The sequence below is a fragment of the Diabrotica undecimpunctata genome, chromosome 5 (genome assembly GCF_040954645.1).
Source record: "Diabrotica undecimpunctata isolate CICGRU chromosome 5, icDiaUnde3, whole genome shotgun sequence".
Lineage (NCBI taxonomy): Eukaryota > Metazoa > Arthropoda > Insecta > Coleoptera > Chrysomelidae > Diabrotica > Diabrotica undecimpunctata.
Genome location: NC_092807.1, coordinates 106,747,552 through 106,769,238, shown reverse-complemented (window position 1 = coordinate 106,769,238; position 21,687 = coordinate 106,747,552). Strand labels below are relative to the sequence as shown.

At 30.0% G+C, this 21,687-nt stretch overlaps 1 protein-coding gene across 2 annotated transcripts in view; it reads left to right on the top strand.

Moving 5' to 3' along the window:
• The window catches only part of Dh31-R (Diuretic hormone 31 Receptor), a 666,929-nt gene that overhangs the window by 218,335 nt on the left and 426,907 nt on the right, over positions 1 to 21,687 (top strand). Inside the window, exon 3 of one of the 2 annotated variants that reach the window (XM_072532513.1) lies at positions 17,955 to 18,035. The exons of the other annotated variant lie outside the window; for it this stretch is intronic. The gene's annotated coding sequence lies outside the window, so the exon portion shown is untranslated. The remainder of the gene's footprint in view (positions 1 to 17,954; positions 18,036 to 21,687) is intronic. 2 annotated transcript variants of the gene reach the window in all.

Here is a 21,687-nt window from a genome sequence, read left to right as displayed (position 1 = left end):
TTTGAAGGTATCTAAAATGGTAAGATGTACTAAAATTTTTCCACTTAATATACAGATGGGTTTTTACATGACGCTTTCTTGTGTACTATAACAAATGCGTACGTGATGAACTCTTAATGATCAGTTTGGTGAAAGATGGATCGAAAGGATGTACCGGTAAGGTGGCCACCCACGTCTCCAGATTTTAATAGAATGGGCTCATTTCTTTGGAATTATGTTAAAAATGAACTTTATAAATTTTATAAAATAGATGGTATAGTAGGTGGTACAGTAGACAAGCTTCGAGCTTGATAATATTTTTTTTATTTTTAAAATTTCAATAATAGTTTTAAAATTGAATAAAGTAATTTTAATATTTAAATTTTAAACTTTGATTATATTAACATATTTCAATAAATTATTATGTTTGCTCCTAATGATACCTGCTACCGTATTAACAAACATACGTTGTTGCAGAGTTGTCAAATTCAGACGAAATATTAAATTTATAATAAAATATAAATTGATATCATTTGATAGTAAATTTAATATTATATTTACTAAATAAGATGTTTAAAAATAATAATTGTATTTATATGAAATTATTTTAAAACCATAATTATTATAAAAATTTAAACAGATGATTCAATATTGTTATTAATTAAATAATATTTATGACTTCTAAAATTTTGAAAATACGTTGCGAATTGAATATTTTATTGACAGACACTCTTTTAATTTTATACTTCTAATTTAATGTCTATTTTGTTACTTATTTTTTATGCAATTTTTAATTTAAACCTGCTTAAAATAAATATATAATGACTAAAAACGAATTTATCGAGAGTAGTAAATCGATGTGAAGAACCTCTATTTCGTGACGCTACCCGTGACGCTTTCTCGTAGCGCTAGTTTCGTGACGCTCGCCTCAGCATTTTACTATAGAAAAAAGTAAATTTTATGACAAGCTGCCTGTAATTATAATTGAAAATAACTTTTTTTTATTTCTTTTACTATAACAGTTTACTGAGCTTTTTTACACCAATCAATCATTCTATATGCATTTTAATTAAAAAATCTACAGAACATTATCACTTAAAAGATGATCGTTACCATGATATTGACCCTATCTTTAAACTTTGTATCTAATATCCAAAACGTATTGCAAAACTTTCCGCTTATCGCCGGAAAGATATTTTCTTTTCCGGGAAGTGCTAATGTGTCGAAAGTAACTGACCCTAACTAGATTTTCCCTTTCAGATTTGTTACAGTTTATTCCTTTAGACATTAGGACAGGTCCTAAGGGAGTGTGCTTACTTAGGACCGGACTAACAATCTGTAAACGAAAAGGTCGACATATAAAGCCGAAATGAAATTAGGGAAAAGTTCTTCGGCGCCTGGTTGGGTTTATTTATTAAAACAGATTTACTGCTAGATATGGAATGATACTCCTTTCAAAAAATAGCGTCAACAAAAATAATACTGAAAAATTTACTAATAATTAATAATAATTGAGTGTTGTAAAACCAAAACTAATAATTATCTACAAAATACGTATAAACAAATATTTGACAATGTAGATTTCCAGTGTCCAAAATCTCACTGAGTAGAATACTAAAAAAACGCAAAGACTATACAACATATAATCTAGTTATTTTGATGAGAATGTTAATTTTGGGCCCCCAAAGAAGATGCAAAAAATTTTGCCACTCTTACTCCCGAGCCTCCCCTAAAACCTTTACACATTAGCATACAAGAATATATAGAAAATAGAGAAATGAGGAGAATTATGTAGAGAACATGCAGAAATAAAAAAAATAAATAAAACGAAGAAAAACTTAAAGTAAAAGAGGAAAAATTCAAAAAAAAATAAGATCCTTTTACCAGTAAACAAGAAAAATGAAAAGGGGATATCAGAAACATAACCCATATATGAAAAATGAGGAAGGAATATTATTAAATGAACCTGGGGAAATAATGAGAAATTGGCAAATTTACTTTACACAACTTCTAAACAAAAATGAAGAACAAAGGGGAACAATCCAGGAAATTGAAAATGATCATATAGTAATAGAAACACCTACGAGGAAAGAAAAAGAAAATGAAATAAGAGGACTAAAAACAATAAAAGCCCAGAAATAACAGAAATATCGGCGGAAATCATAAAGTCAGGATGATGTACCCTTTACATAAAAAGGTGACAAAATGAGATGTGAAAATTATAGAGGTATCGCGTTGCTAGAAGTCGTGTACAAAATATTGACAATACTAGTAGGAATAATTAGAAAAAGTAAAATAAACACACAGGAAACGATTTTTTAAAAATGGCTATCAATGTATATCATTCGCAGATGATCTAACACTATTAACAACAAGTAAAAAAATTAATGAGCAATATAATAAAAGAAGCAACAATTTTTGATCTTCTCATAAATAAGGCAAAGACAAAATACATGATAATGGGAGAAGCAGATAAAGAAAAAGAAGACAATTTCACATTGGAGGTAAAAGGAGAAAATTCATGCGCATTTAAAAGAGTTTTAAAATTTACTTACCTGGGTGTAAAAGTAGATGAAAAGGGACATGTGAAAGGCGAGATAAATGTAAGAATAGCAAAAGCAAACAAAAAGAATGGAGCATTGCGTCCAATAATGAAATCAAATTTGTCTCAAGAAAAACAAAAATAAAAATCTACAAAACACTCGCATCTACACACGCATGTAAAACATGGGTGCTTAAAAAATCAGAAATAGACTTTTTAGAACGACTGGAGAGGAAAATACAACGAGAAATATATGGAGGCGTAAAAATAGATGGACAATGGAGAAGAAAAAATAATAAGGAACTTGAAGAACTATATAATGAACCAAAAATAACGACGGCAATCAAAGTACAGAAAATCCGATACTTAGGACACATTGAAAGAACGGGAAAGGCGAGAATGCCAAAAATGGTTCTATTACGTAAACCAATACAAAAAAGAAGAATAGGAAGACCAAGAAGGAAATGGAAGGACAGCGTATATAAAGACTTAAAAAAAAGTAATATTGTAAACTGGAAAGAAAAAGTTTTGGACAGAAAACAATGAAAGGAAGTGGGGAAGAAATGTATGGAAAGACTGTAAGGAATATTAAGTGAAGTATTAAGTGTTTTATATAAACAAATGTAATATTGTACATATTATAGTAGTTTAGAATATAGCATTATATATAATATGTAATAGTAATTGTAAGGAAAATTTAAATCTTTCAGCCCTAGGCCTTCAAGGCCTGTTGGGCTTAATAAATAAATAAGATACAAAATAAAGATATAATCCTGTTTTTCGTGAAACTTACATCCTATACCTATGCTATTGATTTTATGTTTCTTTATTTGATTACCACTTCACACCTATAGGTAAAATTTCCTTTATCTTTCAAAATATTCATATCTATTAAATAAGCACCTAGCTTTAGATATTTGAAGCAATAAACCGTTATGTAAGCCTTTTAGCCCCTTTTATATCCCATTAAATGGAGAAAAAGAGAATAGAATCTATCGTGTTTTACTAAAATAACTGTAGAACCCACGAAATTGTCGTGGTATCTTGGAAATGTCCGTCATAAAACGAAATGTGTCGTAAATAATGTGCACAAAATTTTACCTTGATCAATATATCCACAAAAATGTATTTAATAAATAAAATAGATTTTAAAAACCAGTCTGCAGTTTGGTTTTTATTGGTATAATACGAGACAAAAACAATTCGACATTTCAATTTTATATTAATAGCTTATATCTTAACATATATCGATCAAAGTTTTTCTAAATAAATTAAAAGAGATAAGTACAGGTCTATTCTATCATTTTTTGGTTCCTTTTAAGTGCTGAAATACTCTTTCTAAGTAAAAGAATACAAAAATCTATTAGGACGGATAACCGAAAGCATAAAAGTGAACAAATACAACGAAGGATTGATGATAACAAAAGCCTGAAAGTTGCAAGGAGAAAATTAACAAAGAGCAAAAACGAAATAATGGAAATAAAGGATAATGATGGGAAATTCATTATCAACGGAGATGAATTACTAAGTGTAGTAGAAGATTTCTATAAATCCATGATAATGATAAACTAACATAAAAGTTAAAAAATTCAGGCAAGAAATTAGTCAACCCAGCATCGGAATTGATATATGAACAGACGAAAATAAGAAATGCACTCAAGAAAATGAAAAGAAATAAAGTTCCAAGGGGAGACAGGATCGTTATAGAGCCGCAAAGATTGGTGTCATTGCAGATGCGGTCGTAGCATTTGAGATCCCGGCTATTATCGGTGCATTTGCGGTCATACAAAAATATGTTGATTTTATCGTTGCATGTGCGGTCATTGCCTAATAACCAAATAATATTTTTACCTTTTTCTACCACTATTACAATTACTTGAATAATTCTATAACCAAATTTTTGTAAGATTTAAATAATATTTACCGCAGACGTTGTTAAGAGGAGAAAATGTTTACTAATAATTTTATTACGGCAAAAAGTATTTTGATATAAAAAAACTTGCTTCTAAAAACTAAAAAAAAAAAAATGAAGAGTTGATTTAATAAACCTTAGTGCCACATGGCCATTTTCTTTAATTTGGTGCTTTCATAATTAATGAAGACCCAATAGTTTATGCGTATTAACATTGTGGATAAAAGTTTTTTGAGATAAACAATTAATAGTAAAAGTAAATAATGACATTCAATATTTTGCATATTTTGTTTATTAGATATTTTCATCACCAAATCTATTAAAAGCAGTTGGTAGATACCTGTATCTAATTATACCTAATTATAGAAAAATTCATCGAATACAACCGAGCATTAAAGGTGGCTTTCGTAGACTTTCGTTATGCATTCGATACGATAGAAATTAACAGCGTATAGGCCAGGCAAATAAGCAAAAAAAGTACCCTGTTTTTGACACTCGTCCGGCCAGGCAAACGACAGTTGTTTTTAGTACTATGGACCTCTGTAACAAAAACCTATATGTATAACCTATATATTTCCTGCAGTCGATTTTTTGGACTTAAAAGTCATATAAAAACCTTCTAAATGGCGTTTACTAAATGTTTCTATCCTTATTTGTTGCTTAGGAAATTGCAAAATAGGTCAAAAATTTCGGTTTTTTATAAATGTTAATAACTTTTTTGAAAATAAACTTATAACATTTTATATTTTATAGAATACTGTGTCTATGAGTGCTTAAAATATTGTTAAAATTTCAAAGTGATCGGTCAAAGAGTTTAAAAGTTATTTTATTTGTTTATCCCAAATTATTTTTTTTTTGCAACAATATAAGTCAGAAAATTATATAGTTTTAGTAATTGTAATGATAGTTTCTTGAAGAAGAATACTTGTCCTATTATTAACATTAAAAAAAATTAAGAAAATTAATTTTAAATATTGCAAAATAATTTTGCAAAAACATGTCGATTTTTTGCTTAAAAACAATTAGAATAACTTTTTAGCCATTGCCTATAAGAACATTATTTTTTTATATTTAAAAAGCCTAATTTTTTTGCTAAAATAATTTGGGACAAAGTATGCCTCTTTTTTTTATTTAATTCATAGCAGCTTTGTTTATAACAATTAAGAAATCTCAGTAGATCTGTTATAGTAAGAATTACAAAAAAAAGTTGTTGACAAAAATTGTAGGCAGCTTTAAACTCCACATTTTAAAATTAGTTACAATCTTACAGGGTGTTCCATAAGGTGGTGACAGACCAAACTTATGTTTTTTTAAATAGAACACTCTGTATTTTATTTTAAATTTGAAATCTGCTTTACTTCCACATCACAACAATGTAAAGTTTTATTATGTTATATGAGGTATATAAAAAGTTATAACCAATATTATCTGAAAATCGTATCAAGTTTAACTCCCTGTATAATTACAAAAAAGTATAGGAACATTAATCTATTGCAACCATATTTTTTTAATAATTATTAAAACCTATAAAACATATTCGTTTTTATAATATTCGTTAAATCACATACAGGGTAAGTCAAAATGCAAGTACATTATTTTCTTGGTAATTTTAAATAGAACACCCTGTATTTTATATCACTATCAAAAAGTACTAATATCGTACTTCAAATTTTATAAAGTACTCCCTATACCTAAAGTTATCAGTTTTCTAGATATTTTTATTTTTCTATCAAAGTATTAATTTGGTAGATATTTTAACGTTTACCAATAATAATTATCAAATATAATTATTAATTCAGTAACGAAATAGCGACACATAAAAGAAAACAATTTATTTGAAATAAAGTTTATAAAAAATAACAGACGGAAAATTAAAAAAAAAAAACAATAACAACACATAGAAAAATAAAAAACAACAGTAATTTTAACTTATCTTACTTAAGTAGGGTGTTCAAAATGACCTCCCAAAACATCTGTGCATACTTGAAAGCGGTCATTGAAAGAGTTGCCTACATTACCTACTAAGCATTTGTAAAGAAATATTTTGAAATGCAATTCGGATTCTATTTTTCATAATCCCTTCTTGTTGGTGGTATTTTATATACTTCGTTCTTAACGTAACCCCCGAAAAATGAGTCCATTTTATTGAATTCCGGTGACCTTGGGACCACCTTACCAGTGTGGTTAAATCGATCTTTTAATTTTTCAAATGAATCTTGTCTAGGTTGCCGCCTATCTAAAAACCTTTCTTGATAAGTTCTAGCTGATAGTAATGAATTTTTATTTCATTCCCCCAATATCCAGATCATATCTACCATTTCATCAGTAGTAAAATTCATTATTAATAATTTAAATTGAATTAATTACTGAATTACTAAATAATAATTGTTGCCAATTTACGGGGTATCCCAATACTGAATTAATAAACAATAATGTCAGTTTCTGACAAATCAATCATGGCCGACTCAAAATAATTATTGGTAAACGTTAAAATATCTACCAAATTAATACTTTGATAGAAAAATTAAAATATCTAGGAAACTGATAACTTTAGGTATAGGGAGTACTTTATAAAATTTGAAGTACGATATTAGTACTTTTTGATAGTGATATAAAATACAGGGTGTTCTATTTAAAATTACCAAGAAAATAATGTACTTACATTTTGAATTACCCTGTATTTGATTTAACGAATATTATAAAAACGAATATATTTTATAATTTTTAACAATTATTAAAAAACTATGGTTGCAATATATCATTGTTCCTATACTCCTTTTTAACTATAAAGGGAGTTAAACTTGATACGATTTTTAGGTAATATTGGTTAGAACTTTTTAAATCCCCGGTATAATATAATAAAACTTTACATTGTTGTGATGTGAAAGTGAAGCAGAAAAAAACAAAAGTTTGGTCTGCCACCATCTTATGGAACAGCCTGTAAGATTGTAACTAATTTTAAAACTAATCCTTACACTAATCAATCACCCTGTATATATATATATATATATATATATATATATATATATATATATATATATATATATATAAACATATATTTTAAAGTAGATGACTTTAAAATTATATTGCCAATATTTTACTGAGTTGCATTCTTGGGACGACTTTATTGTAGGATAGTTCATTCGATAACATGAAATTAATACTAACTTAAAAAGAATAATAATAAAATAATGAAGAATATACATTAGAAAAATTATTAATTAATATTATTTATTAATTATTTTAATTAATAGTTTCAAAGCAATACTATTTTTAGAAACAATTGAATAGGACAATTTGTTGTTTTCATAAAATCTATTATAAATAAATTATTTACAATTTTATTACAGAGGTATAAATTAATTATAAATATTTATGTTTTTAAATAAAAATTTTCTCAAATATTATAATAAAAATAAAAAAAAATTGAAGCAAATTAGATAGTTTATTTAACAATTTATTGAAATAATGCATATTCGTAATGTACGCAAACAGAACATACAATTTAAAAAAGAAACGTTGAAACCCATAAATAAGAACCAGAGATACAGCTAACAGCTCCTTCCCCCTCCCTTCGGCTTCCGTGAGTTTCGAAGTCAGCCGATTTTGAGGACCACATTTTGAAGCTTTGTGGACGATTTGGTTGAAGGGTAATCTTTTTAGAATTTGGTACGTTAAAACTATAAAGTATTTTCTTTTAAATAACGCTAATTAGATTTATTAATTATTATAAACAAAGCTGCTATGAATAAAATAAAAAAAGAGGCTAACTTTGTCCCAAATTATTTTAGAACAAATTTTTTTTCTTTTAAATTTGTGAAAAAATTCAGGCTCCTTAAATATAAAAAAAATAATATTCTTGCAGGCAATGGTTAAAAAGTTATTCTAATTGTTTATAAGCAAAAAAGCGACAGGTTCTTAATTTTTTTTTAATGTTGATAATATAACAAATCTTCTTATTCCAGAAACTACCCTTATAATTACTAAAACTATATAATTTTCTGACTTATATTGTTGCAAAAAAAATTAATTTGGGATAAACAAATAAAATAACTTTTAAACTATTTGACTGATCACTTTGAAATTTTAACCATATTTTAAGCACTACAAGGCACAGCATTCCATGAAATATAAATGTTATAAGTTTATTTTCAAAAAAGTTATTAACATTTATAAAAAACCGAAATTTTTGACTTATTTTGCAACTTTCCAAGAAACAAATAAGGATAGAAACATTTAGAAAACGCCATTTTAAAGGTTTTTATATGACTTATAAGTTTCTTCTCTTCTAAAATTTGTCTAAAATGCTTCACTTTTTGCTGATGGACGAAAAAAGCAAACATTTTCCATTTTTTGACCTTAATTTGTTAATAACTAATTAAGTCCAAAAAATCGACTGCAGGAAACATATAGGTTTTTGTTACAGAGGACCATACTACTCAAAACAACTGTCGTTCGCCTGGCCGGACGAGTGTCATGAAAAAATGCTTATTTCCCTGGGCTAGTAATGAGAGCGTTGGAGAAAAGTCGGTTTATTACTGTCTATATACTTTTAAGTGTTAATTAGTCACCTCATGCTCCTTCGATTCGTTTTTAGTTAAACTGTATTTTCGTGTTTTATTTTTAAAGAGTCAAATTATTACTTTAGCAACTCACAATGCGGATTCAGAAGTGCTCGTTCTACTACGAACGCGGTATTTAATGTTGTGAGCGAGGTGATTGAGGAGCTTGAACGTGGCAGTCGCAAAGCAATTTCTCTTTTGCGACTTCTCGGAGGCTTTTGACTGCGTTTTACATACGATTTTGCTGGACAAATTAAATTACTATGGAATCAGAAGTAGTATCCCTTTTAAGCTTATAACTTCTAATATATGCGGCAGACAGCAGGCGGTAGTATCTAAAGGTCATCTCTTCGATTTTATATCCGTAAAACATAGTCTTACAAGGTTCGGTCTTAGAACCTCTTTTTTTATTATTTATGTCAACAACTTGCCTAGATTCATATCTCCGTACAAATCCGTACAATTCGCAGATGATACAACATATGTTATATCAAAAAAAAAATAACGATGATTTAAAAATGTCTTATGAGTTTATGAGTCAATTTGTACTAAATCTAGAACATATTTTGCTGCAAAAAAACTGAAAATTAACTAAGATAAAACGCAAAATTTAGTTATATCTGCTATTAATTGATTAATGATCCATATAACAAAGAAACTGTTAAACTATTGGGAATAACCATAGATAATCGACTAAACTGGTCGGCTCATATCTCACAACTAAAGAAAAAGCTATTAAGTTCATTATTTGTTATTCGCCAAATAGCAAGGATTCTCAACTTTGCAACATTAAAAATAACATTTTTTTTATTCCGCTCTCACCTAAACTATGAATTGGTCATATGGGGCAATTCAACAAATCCACTCAAAGTTTTTAGAATTCAAAAGAAAGGTATCAGGATTTTAGCAGGGGTTAGCTATCTAGAACACTGCCGACCTTTCTATATCAAACTCAAAATTATGCTGTTACCTACTCTGACGATATTTTAAGTTCTGACTGAAATTCACAAAAAATGGGTCCAATTTATAAAGCAGTCTTGTTTTCACGTTTACAATACGCGAAACTGTCACTACTTATGAACAAATTGCTGTAGATTACGTCTTTCAGATAAAAATTGCCTTAATTATAACTATTAAAATATTTTACCAAAAAGTATTAAACAGCTACGCTGTAATAGTTTTAAAAAAGTTATAAAAAATATCTTCTGAAACATTGCTTTTGCAGCTCAGAAGATTATACAGATAACGACATTGTTTTGTTGACCATAGGAATTAAGATTTATTGCAATTCCATCTCTAGAGTATATTTATTATAATGCTCTAAAACTAATTTTTTGGTTATCTTTTAGCCTTAATAGCAATACAAATAAATAAGTGAGTAAATAAGTAATATGCTTTATTGTCACTATGAAAATTATACAAATTTTATGGACAAAGCTTATAACAATAAGACAAGAAAGAAGAAAAAAAATCAGAATAAGAACCGCTTGTAATTTTAAATAAAAAAAAAAACAATATAATTCTTCCAAATTTAAACATAAAAAATATTACCTAATTATTAAGAATCTACAAACTTCGTAAACGGATTGGGAACACGAGAGGCTCTTTTTGCTTTAAATGTGTTAACGCAACGATGCAGAGACATGAATGTAGATGTATATGCATGATTTATTGACTATCGAAAAGCATTTGACTGCGTTAACCATCAAAAGATGATCGAAATTCTGAGAACAACTGGAGTTGACGAACAAGACTTGCGAATTGTCTCAGAACTATACTGGCACCAAACGGCAACAATTGAAATAGAGCACACAACATCCGAAGACATACAAATCCGACGAGGAGTGAGACAGGGTTGCGTCTTATCACCGCTACTCTTTAATTTGTATTCGGAGTCTATATTCAGAGAAGCATTAGACGAGGTCCAAGGCGGAATTAAGATTAACGGAATCAGCATAGACATCAGATATGCTGATGATACCGTCTTAATAGCAAGCAACGCACAAGAACTACAAAATATAATAAATGCGGTAGTTCACCACAGCGAAATGTTCGGTTTACATCTAAACGTTTCCAAAACTAAAACTTTAGTATTTTCAAAGACACCAATAAACGTACAGGTGTACGCCAAGGGTAAAATATTTGGGAGCAAATATCAATAGTCAGTGTAGTCCAAAAAAAGAAATTCTATCAAGAATCGAACAAGCAAGGAAAACATTCATGAGCATGAAAACATTTTTTACAAGATCAGACCTTAGTCTACAGCTTAGAATCCGAATGATCAGATGTTACGTTTTTTCTGTCTTACTGTATGGCTGTGAAAGTTGGACAATGGACTCTGAAATAGAAAAAAGAATAGATGCCTTTGAGATGTATATATACAGACGAATGTTGAGGACTCCATGGGTACAAAGAGTTACTAATGTTGAGGTACTTCGTCGCATGTGTAAACAAAAAGAATTACTAAGAATAATCAAAGAGAGGAAAATGCAATACTTGGGTCATGTGCTGAGAGGCGAAAGATATGAATTACTTCAAGTTATACTGAAAGGAAAAGTACAGGGCAAAAGATCAGTAGGAAGACGCCAGAACTCGTGGCTGAAAGACCTGAGGAGATGGTTCGACCGCTCATCCGCAGAGATCTTTCGCGCAGCAGTTTCCAAAACTACAATTGCCATTTGGATCGCCAACCTTCGAAAGGAGACGGCGCAATGAGAAGAAGAAACTTCGTAAAATGTAACCAACAAAAAATAAAAATTAGAAAAGCAGATTAATGCATTAAGGGCTCAAATATTCTACCTCCTTGTGCTAGACAGTAACCAAATCTGTCATACAGATTTCTCCTCATATTTTGGAGTAGGGATGGTGTAATGCTTGCAATGAAATAAAGTATTTTTGCCCTTAATTTGACTAGGTTTGTGGCCCTTTCACACTGATGCCTATAAATGTTTTCTTTGAAAAAACCCCAAAAAAAGAAATCGCTAGTCACTAAGTCATAGGATCTAGCGGGCCATTTAAGTATACCACGTGTGTTTGATTAGATTAGATTAGATTAAGAGAGGTGGCCTTTCGGCCTATTTCACTGCGATCTTTTTAGATCTATTGTGGTCCTCTAGTCCTAGATAACATTCTCTAGCCTGACCCATTTTATAAAGTCTAATAGCTTCGAGACTGTACCTTCCATGTAGCTATTTGCCGGTGGATTTTCTTCTCCTAATGCAAAGAACCGCACATTTGCCAGACTGTCACACTGACATAAAATGTACTGTGCTGTTTCTTCTTCGAGGTGACAGAATCTGCACAGGTCATCATCCGATAATCTCATCTGCTTCAAGTGCCTATTCAGCTTACAGTGCCCTGTTAGAAGACCTACTATGACCTTGACTGTTTTCCTGTCTTTGCTTATGGTGGAGGAATTCACCAGGGCAAAAAAGGCGAAACAGTTCATTAGAGAACATTTGCCAAAATTTACGGCAGACCTAATAAGCAAAAACGTTTGATTAAGGAAGTCAATAGTTGCTCTAGAGTTGTGAGCCGAACACCCATCCTGTTAAAAATAAACCTAATGAAAATTAGAGGGATGGCGAAAAACTACCGGAATGATCTCCTTCTGTAAACGTTATAAATATTTGGGCCCGTTTAGGTTTCCATCGATAAAAATGGACCGACAATATAGTCGCCTAATATCCTAGTCCAAACATTTAACTTTTGAGGATGCTGCGTTGGCACTGCAACACTGAGGTGCTTATTTTTCCCGAGAATAATACCTTCCAACGGATGGAATGTGTTTTTTATGTAATAAAATATAAATATATAAAATGAAGATTCGTCAGAAAATAAAATATTTTTTAAAAAGTGTACATTTTCATTCTGTTTATCTAACGTAATTTCACAAAACTCCATCCGCCTAAAGTTATCTTCCGGAAACAGTTTTTGTGTTGGTTGTATCTTAAAACAGTGATACCCATTCCTTTTGAGAACTCGCTGGACAGTGCGAACATTCACGTTAGCTTCCCTAGCAATTTGTACACTACTGCAGGGTTCACTAGCTTTCACAAAAGCACAAATATCAATATTCCTGTTTTGACGCTCCTCATCAACAGGTCTAACACGTGGTTCATTACCTTTATGACACTTTTTACAACTGTTTACACATCCCGAAGTTTGACAATGTTTAATGGATTTTTTAAATGCTATAACATTTGGTGGGGGTCTATTTTCGAACGCAACAATAAATAAATCAATTACTTAGCGTATCGAATGACCCTGAAAGTAATATGTTACAAGTTGCACTTTTTCTTGGACGACATACAACGTAATATGCATTTTATAAATTATTTGTTTATTCTTTTAGAACTTCGTTTGAAATTTTTAATGTCAATGTGGCAATTACGACAATTCGTACCTACTGTGAAATGAATGTAGAGATGGAAACGTGTAACATATCACAGTCACATTGTGTTGTATGGTCAATAAAACAATTAGCCCAGTCTGGTTATACAAAAATCATCGATTTCACGGCAAAATGTTTCGCAGATATCTGAAGCTTTTAAGGCATAGGTGGGGGTTACTAGATGACGAATAGATAAAAAGATACTCCTATTTTTACCTTGCGTTTTTTTTTAAACAATAATTTATGGTCAGAATTTGATTTTTTATCTATAATTTTTTTTTCTTATAATTTAAATAAACAATATTTATACCATTTTTTTATATCAAGAATATCTTTATTTTCCCGTTTTTTCAATTAAAATTGATAAATAATTTACGGAGATATTTGCAAAAAAGTAGTTTTTTTGCCCTAATTTATAAATTTAATTAATTTTTTTATTAACAAAATAAAATGTTATTAATACATTTCAACATTGAGGAATTACCGTCGTTTAGATTTGTGCAAAATTTCCCCCCCATCGGTCAAACAGTTTAAGAGTTATTCAATTTGTTTATCCCTGGGACTAATTATTTAAACCATTAAACTTGCCCTATGAATGATGCTAGACACATTTAACAAATGTCATAGGATTCTTTAAGACTTATACTATCTCAGAAGTTAAATGAATATTGAGTTTTCTTTTAAATTATTTACAAAATAAACGTTTGAAAAATATGTATGGGTATGTGTGGGTATGTTTTTTACTTATAAACAATTGTAATAACTTCTATATTTTTTAAGCTACAGACTTGTTCTCACAACCATTAGACAGCTGGTAAAAAAACTCACATTAAACAAAAAAAATAAACCTTTTATAAACAATAGGAACGAAGTTAGCGACAATTTTTTTGTTAATTATATCTCCATTGTTTATAAACATTAAAAAGTAAAATTTGCACAAATTTTGAATGAAAACCTAAACTTTATTTTGAATTTTATAGCTATAAAATTCATCCAATTTTTCGAAACGAAGTTACTTTCGAAAGATCGACATAGGAAAGTGGAGGGGAAACTGTTTTAGCTTCTCGCTGCAAAATTTAATATTATGGTTACGGATTTATCATTTAAAAGCTTCAACAGTTCTGTAGGAATTTCATCAGGTCCATTTGCTTTTCCATTTTTAGCGTTTCTTATTGCGTATTCTACTTCTTCTTTCAATATGTCTGGCCCAGTTGCATTGACTATCTGAGTTAAGTTGTTTCTATCGTCTTCAAATAATTCATTCAGGTATTATGTCCATCTTTTTATTTTATTCTCTAGATCTACAATAAGATTTCCATCATTGTCTTTAAGTTTACCTATTTGGCATTTCTTTATGCTTCCTGTTACCTCTTTTACTTTTTTGTGCATATTGAACGCATCGTACTTTTTCTCATAGGTTTCCATTTCTTCACATTGTTCTTTAATCCACTCTTCTGTGGCTTCTTTTATTCTCTTTTTTATGTGTTTATTTATTTCTTTGTATTTGTCTGGGTAATTCTTCATCTTTCTTCTTTATTCCATCAAGTCTAGTATATCTTGTGTCATCCACCCCTTATTCTTTGTTGTTGTTTTTGTAAGATGTTTCTTTCCTGCTGTTTGTATAGCTGTATTTATGCTTCCTGTTATCTCTTTTACTTTTTTGTGCATATTTAACGAATTGTACTTTTTCTCATAGGTTTCCATTTCTTCACATTGTTCTTTAATCCACTCCTCTGTGGCTTCTTTTATTCTCTTTTTTATGTGTTTATTTATTTCTTTGTATTTGTCTGGGTAATTCTTCATCTTTCTTCTTTGTTCCATCAAGTCTAGTATATCTTGTGTCATCCACCCCTTATTCTTTGTTGTTGTTTTTGTAAGATGTTTCTTTCCTGCTGTTTGTATAGCTGTATTTATGTACTTTAATTTTTGGTTAACGTTGTTTGTATCGTTAATTTGTTGCTGCACTGAACGGAGGTTTTATTTTTTTCTCCTGTTTCTTGTCGTATATTTTTGTTTCTAAGTTTATTTAAATCTAGTGCCTTTCTGTGTGGTCTTCTAATCTTTTTTGGTCTCGCCTCTATCACAGTAACTACCGGGTTATGATCTAAGCCTATATCAGCTCCTGGGTACGTCTTAGTACATTTAACAGCATTATGATACCTCCTTGCTATCATAATGTAGTCTATTTGATTTCTCACTATTTTTTCTTTGGTATGTTGTGGAGATATTCATGTATATAACCGTCGAGGAGGTAATTTGAAAAAGGTATTTGTTATTAAGTCTTCACTTTGGCAAAATTGAATCAATCGATCTCCTCTGTCATTTCTGTTTCCAAGCCCATATTTTCCTACTTGTTCTCCTACCTTACCTTGACTATAAGATCGCCCATTAATATGTTAATGTATGGAAAGACTGACTTAATAAGTAAAGACAAACAACCTGCAACAAAAAGGTTCAGACCTGACAATGAAGTCGAATAAATGAACCAAATTTTAACTTTTAAACCAATGTATGCAAAGAAAATAAAAAAAGTAAAGTTCAATAAACATTGCAAAATTTAATAAGGCAAGTGATGAAAAAATCGACTTATTTTATCAAAGCAGTAAGGCAGATTAGATTAATATTGTATATCATATTTGTAAGAAAAATAGAATAAAAATCAATATTGTTAATTATAAAAATACAAACAATTATAATTAATATAAGGAATATAATAATATGATGTGTAAAAAATTACCTGAAATTTAATTTATAAAATATATAAGTATTATTACATCATTGATATAAAATGAAAAACCATATATTGATTTTCCGGGATTTTCCGAGATTTATGGGAGGTGAAAATTATGTCATCATTATTAATACTGCGACAGACTATTCAAGCAAATTAAAAAAAAGTAAGTATTAAGGGTGAATTTCAAATGGACTCAATTTTTCCGAGTTTTCCCATATTTTCCGGCCAGTGAAAACTATGTAGTTATTCATATTTCGACGAGCTACCCCAGAATAAAAAAAGAGGCTTGCAGCTGCAAAGGAATCCGACATAATGTAAATGTTTCCTACGTGTTGCAATTTGAAGTTCCGATGCCGAAAAAAACGGAGCTGAAACAGATATCCTTTCCACTTTCCTATGTCGATCTTTCGAAAGTACCGTAGTTTCGAAAAATTAGATAAATTTTATAGCTATAAGCTTCAATATAAAGTTTAGATTTTCATTCAAAATTTGTGCAAAATTTTACTTCTTAATGTTTATAAACAATGGAGATATGATTTTTTTAAAAATAGTCACTAACTTCGTTCCTATTGGTCATAGAAGGTTTTTTATTTTTTAATGTGAGCTTTCTTACCAGCTATCCAATGGTTGTACGTACAAGTCTGTAGCTTGAAAAATATAGAAGTTATTACAATTGTTTATAAGTAAAAAACAAACCTTTTTTTCAAACGTTTATTTTGTAAATAGTTTCGATGAAAACTCAATATGCATTTCACTTCTGAGATAGTCTAAGTCTTAAAGAATCCTATGAAATTTGCTGAATGTGTCTAGCATCATGCATAGAGCAAGCTCAATAGTTTAAATAATTAGCCTCAGGGATAAACAAATTAAATAACTTATAAAATATTTGACTGATCGGGGGGAAATTTCGCACAAATCTAAAAGATGGTAATTCTTTGATGTTTAAATGTATTAATACCATTTTATTTTGTTAATAAAAAAATTAATAAAATTTATAAATTAGTGCAAAAAAACTGCTTTTTTGCAAATATCTCTGTAAATTATTTATCAATTTTAATTTAAAAAACGAGAAAATAAAGATATTCTTGATATAAAAAAAATGACATAAATATTGTTTATTTAAAATATAAGGGAAAAAATTTATAGACAAAAAATCAAATTGTGACCATAAATTATTGCTTAAAAAAAACGCAAGGTAAAACTAGGAGTATCTTTTCATCTATTCATCATCTAGTATCCCCCACCTATGTCTTAAAAGCTTCAGATATCTGCGAAACATTTTTCCACCTTTTTTTTTTAACCAGACTGGGCTAAATGTCGTGATCTGTATATTATGATTCATTGCAGAACATCCACTGAACTGCTTACCGTGACTTTACCATAAATCTTTTTCTGTTTAATATGTATTCTTGTTTGTGATATATTTAAGTTACGTTATATTCTTTTTTTGTAAACTATGTAATTTTTTAATTGCTACAAACAATATTGTATTTGTTAAGTAATTTAGCAAATAAACTCTCTCTCTCTCTACTCAGAACAATTAATGAGAACATTGTAATTTGTTAGACTAATTTAAAGTATTTTATTAAAATATGTACTACCAACAAACCGTATAAATGCCGTCTCCTATATTTTTTTGTTCTAAAAGCTCACTGCTTAAGCAACACAGTGACTTTCTCCCATTTTCATTTAACTTTTAACATTTCACTGATTAAAAAACATGTTTTTTATTTGCCTTGTCCTAACTTCTTCGCAAAGCAATTTATGCCTTTTAATAAGATTATAACATCAAGTTATAAAAAGTACTTAATTTCTTCCTCTTTGTTTTTCAGATTTATTTCTCTTTGGGACCAAGTCGCCGTTTTTCACAACAAACTCAACCTCAATTGAAAATAAGTTTCATCATTACTGTGGTATGTCTGCTGCTTTGAACTTCATTTAAACGTTTTAAAACTTTTTAATTCAGATCATAAATTTTTATTTTTATTATATTTGGGAGTTTAATGTGGCAAAAGGTAAAGGAAACATTTTTTTAATCTTAACGATTTTTTTAGAAATGTAGTGCTTAAAATGTGTACTAAATTACATCGTCTTTTATAAAAATGTTAAATTTTTCGTTTTGATGTTAGTTAAAATAATTTGTTTACCTTACGTGACTCTCTTTTTTATTTTTCATTATCATTTTTATTACCTTAATCAAGTGTCAACTTTCCTAATTTCCGTTTTTCTTATCCTGACTTCTTCTTCTTAAAGTGCCCTCTCCTCAATGGAGGTTGGCTACTCCAATTTTAAATTCTTCTCTATCTTCAGCTGTTCTTATTAGCTGTTCAAAATTTAGCTCTGTCCATTGTCGGATGTTTCTGAGCCACGATAGTCTTTTCCTTCCTAGGCCTCTCTTTCCCTCGATTTTTCCTTTCACTATAAGTTGGGCATATTGGTACTTATTATTTCTCAGTATGTGGCCTAGGTATGATGTTTTTCTAACTTTTACTGTGTTAAAAAGTTCTCTTTCCTTGCCTATTCTATGCAGCACTTCTTCGTTTGAGGTATGCGATGTCCATGAAATTTTGAGTATTCTCCGGTAAATCCACATTTTATCCTGACTGAAGGTCTAATATTGGATCTTCTTTTATCTTCTTCCCATACTTCTTCTAGCAACTTGTAATTGAGTAGTTATATATTGAATGAGGCACAGACTAACAAACTTACCTATTTATTTAATTATAAAACGTTTACAAACTATTAAATTAATAATAGCAGCGTGGACATTCGCAGCTACTGCTCGATATCACGTAACGTCACCACCGCTTGTCTATATTTTTCCCAAGTGTCTACTGACCCGATGCAGGATAAATATATAACATCTCCTCCCTCGTTGGAGATCAAGCTTAATGGGAGCTTTTACTAATCTTCCGGAGCGCGTTCTAATATTGTAATCCGTGAATGTTTCATCTATAAATAGAGAGGGACTTGTTTCGTCTTGAGATGGTATTCTTCAGTTCTAAATAAACCGATTTGTGTCTCGAAGTTGTATTCACTGGGTGTTCAACTGGAACACTGTCACGTAACACTGGCATATTACCAGACACTATAGGAGTTTCTGAACCTTAAGTAAAGAGAGTCTAGGAAAACTTTAAACAATAATTAACAGAATAAATATTTAAGCCAAATTTTCCAAAACTGCGTTAATGGAAAGACAACCCCAGAGGAGTGGAAGACATGATTCATGTCCACTATACACAAAAAAGACAGAAAGGATGAATGTGACAATTACAGAGACATTGCCGTGACAAACTCGATGATTAGAATATACCGAAAAGTAATTAAAAACAGAATAGAAAGCGAATATAAAAACTTAGAGACTGAGCAACAGGCAGGATTTAGGGCAGGTAAATGTACTGTTGACCATTTGTTTTGCATTACACACATTACTGAAAAGAAAATAGCCGTTAATCAAGAAGTACATTTATTGTGTGTAGACCTACGAAAGGGTTATGACAGTGTACCACATTATAAATTATGCGAAGCGTTAGAGAAAACAAACAGAAGCATGAATTTAATAAATGCGACGAAGGAACTGTACGCTAATGTTAACTCAAAGGTAAAGGTTGGAAATAATCTGTCAAATGGATTCCAAATAAAAAAGACCTTAAGCAGGGCTGCTGTTGTTTCCCCGACCTTATTTAAAATTTATCTAGAACAAGCTCTAAAACTGTGGAAGCGCAAATTTAGAAATATGGGAATGTCAATTAACAAAAATAGCATATACACTTTGTCATTTGCAGATGATCAACTAGTAATAGCACAAGATTATGAAAATATTGAGTATATGATTCGAAAAAAATCGAGGAGAATGGGGACTCGAAATCAATATCCAAAAACCGAGTATATGTGTATCGGCGGGAAACAACAGGATCTCATATTGGTAGATAAAGAAGTTATCAAATATTGCAACACATATAAATATTTAGGTATGATCATCAAAAAAGAAGGCAACGTAGACGACATAATTGAGGAGAAAAACAATCAACCAAGAAAAGCAATTTCCCTTCTCAATAGTATCCTTTGGGATCAATCAATCTCTAATAATAACAAGCACAAGATATATAACACAAAAATTAAAAGTATAATTACCTACAGTAGTGAAGTATGGTAAATATAGGATGATACAAGAGAAAATTTGAGGCATCGGAAATGTATTTCTGGAGGCAGCTGGAAAATCTAGACTAGAGTTTGCAGCTGTCTTGAGAAATTTTGAAAGTAAAACATACAGTAGTAGACGATATTGGTACCCAACAACTCAGATGGTACGGTCATGTACAGAGAATGTCTGAAGAATTCTCCCAAAACAAGTCTTAATGTGGACCCCTCACTGTAGAAAAAAAAGAGAAAGACCCCGCCTTAATTGGAGACAAGGCATCAATTAGAGAAATAAAAGACAGATACATATAAGAAGACTTATGGATGAATCGAGAGGAGTGGCAACTGGGTATCGGAAGACGTAGAAGAATGTTTCAAACCGATCTATTATATATATATATATATATATATATATATATATATATATATATATATATATATATATATATATATATGTATATATATATATATATATGTATATATATATATATATATTTATATATATATATATATATATATATATATATATATAAATATATTTATATATATTGTTATGTTTCTTTTTTCCCAACCAAAGAAAAATAAATAAAAATATCCATCGGAATAAAATTTTAAGATAAGATTTAGTGTAGATAAGAATAGAAATTTGTTTGGCAAACGACCTTTTTCCGTTTCAAACAAAATTATCAAAAAACCTTTGTTTAGAATTAGAAGACATTTTACCTGTAAGTTAATCTTTTCATTGTTTGTATAGTCGAGTATTAAATGATCATATTCTAATCTTTTGAAATATGTATAAATTGTGTAGTGACAAAACCAATTTTAAAGTAAGCTATTTAGTTTTTCTCTGAAACCGAAATTAAGCTTTTCCAAAATCATGGTAAACAGAATTTGAGCTTTTGATTGGACGGTCGTTTTAAATGGGAATTTGTGAGCCGATCAGGAGACCGGAGGAGTTAGTTATAATTTGGTTATTGAAAGAAAGAGTTTTTTGTCTTAAGATAGAGTGTGGTTCGTGAGTTTGGATACCGGCGTAACGAAAAGAAGTGAATAGTTTGCAGAAGGAGATAACAAGTAGATTAAAAGAGGTCCTTGTATCTACCGTGGGCATTTTGTAAAGTATATGTGAAAGTATTCTTACGGCATCAAGTTGACAAAAGGAGGTCCTTGTGTCATAAATAAGTAGCTGAGTTTGGAGAAGTGAATCAGGTGTTTTTGTGTAGTCTGCAGGAGGTTTGCAGAGACGTTAGGAAGAAGCCGAGGTGACAAAGAGGAGAGATCACATCGTTGAGGAGACTGGATATTTTTGGGTATGTTCCAACATGCAACTCAACAAGAAAATAAGCTGTAAGTGTTTGTACAATTGAATTTTATATCCGTGAAGGATCGGTTTGACATCATGGTCATTAGCATTCAAATTTAAGA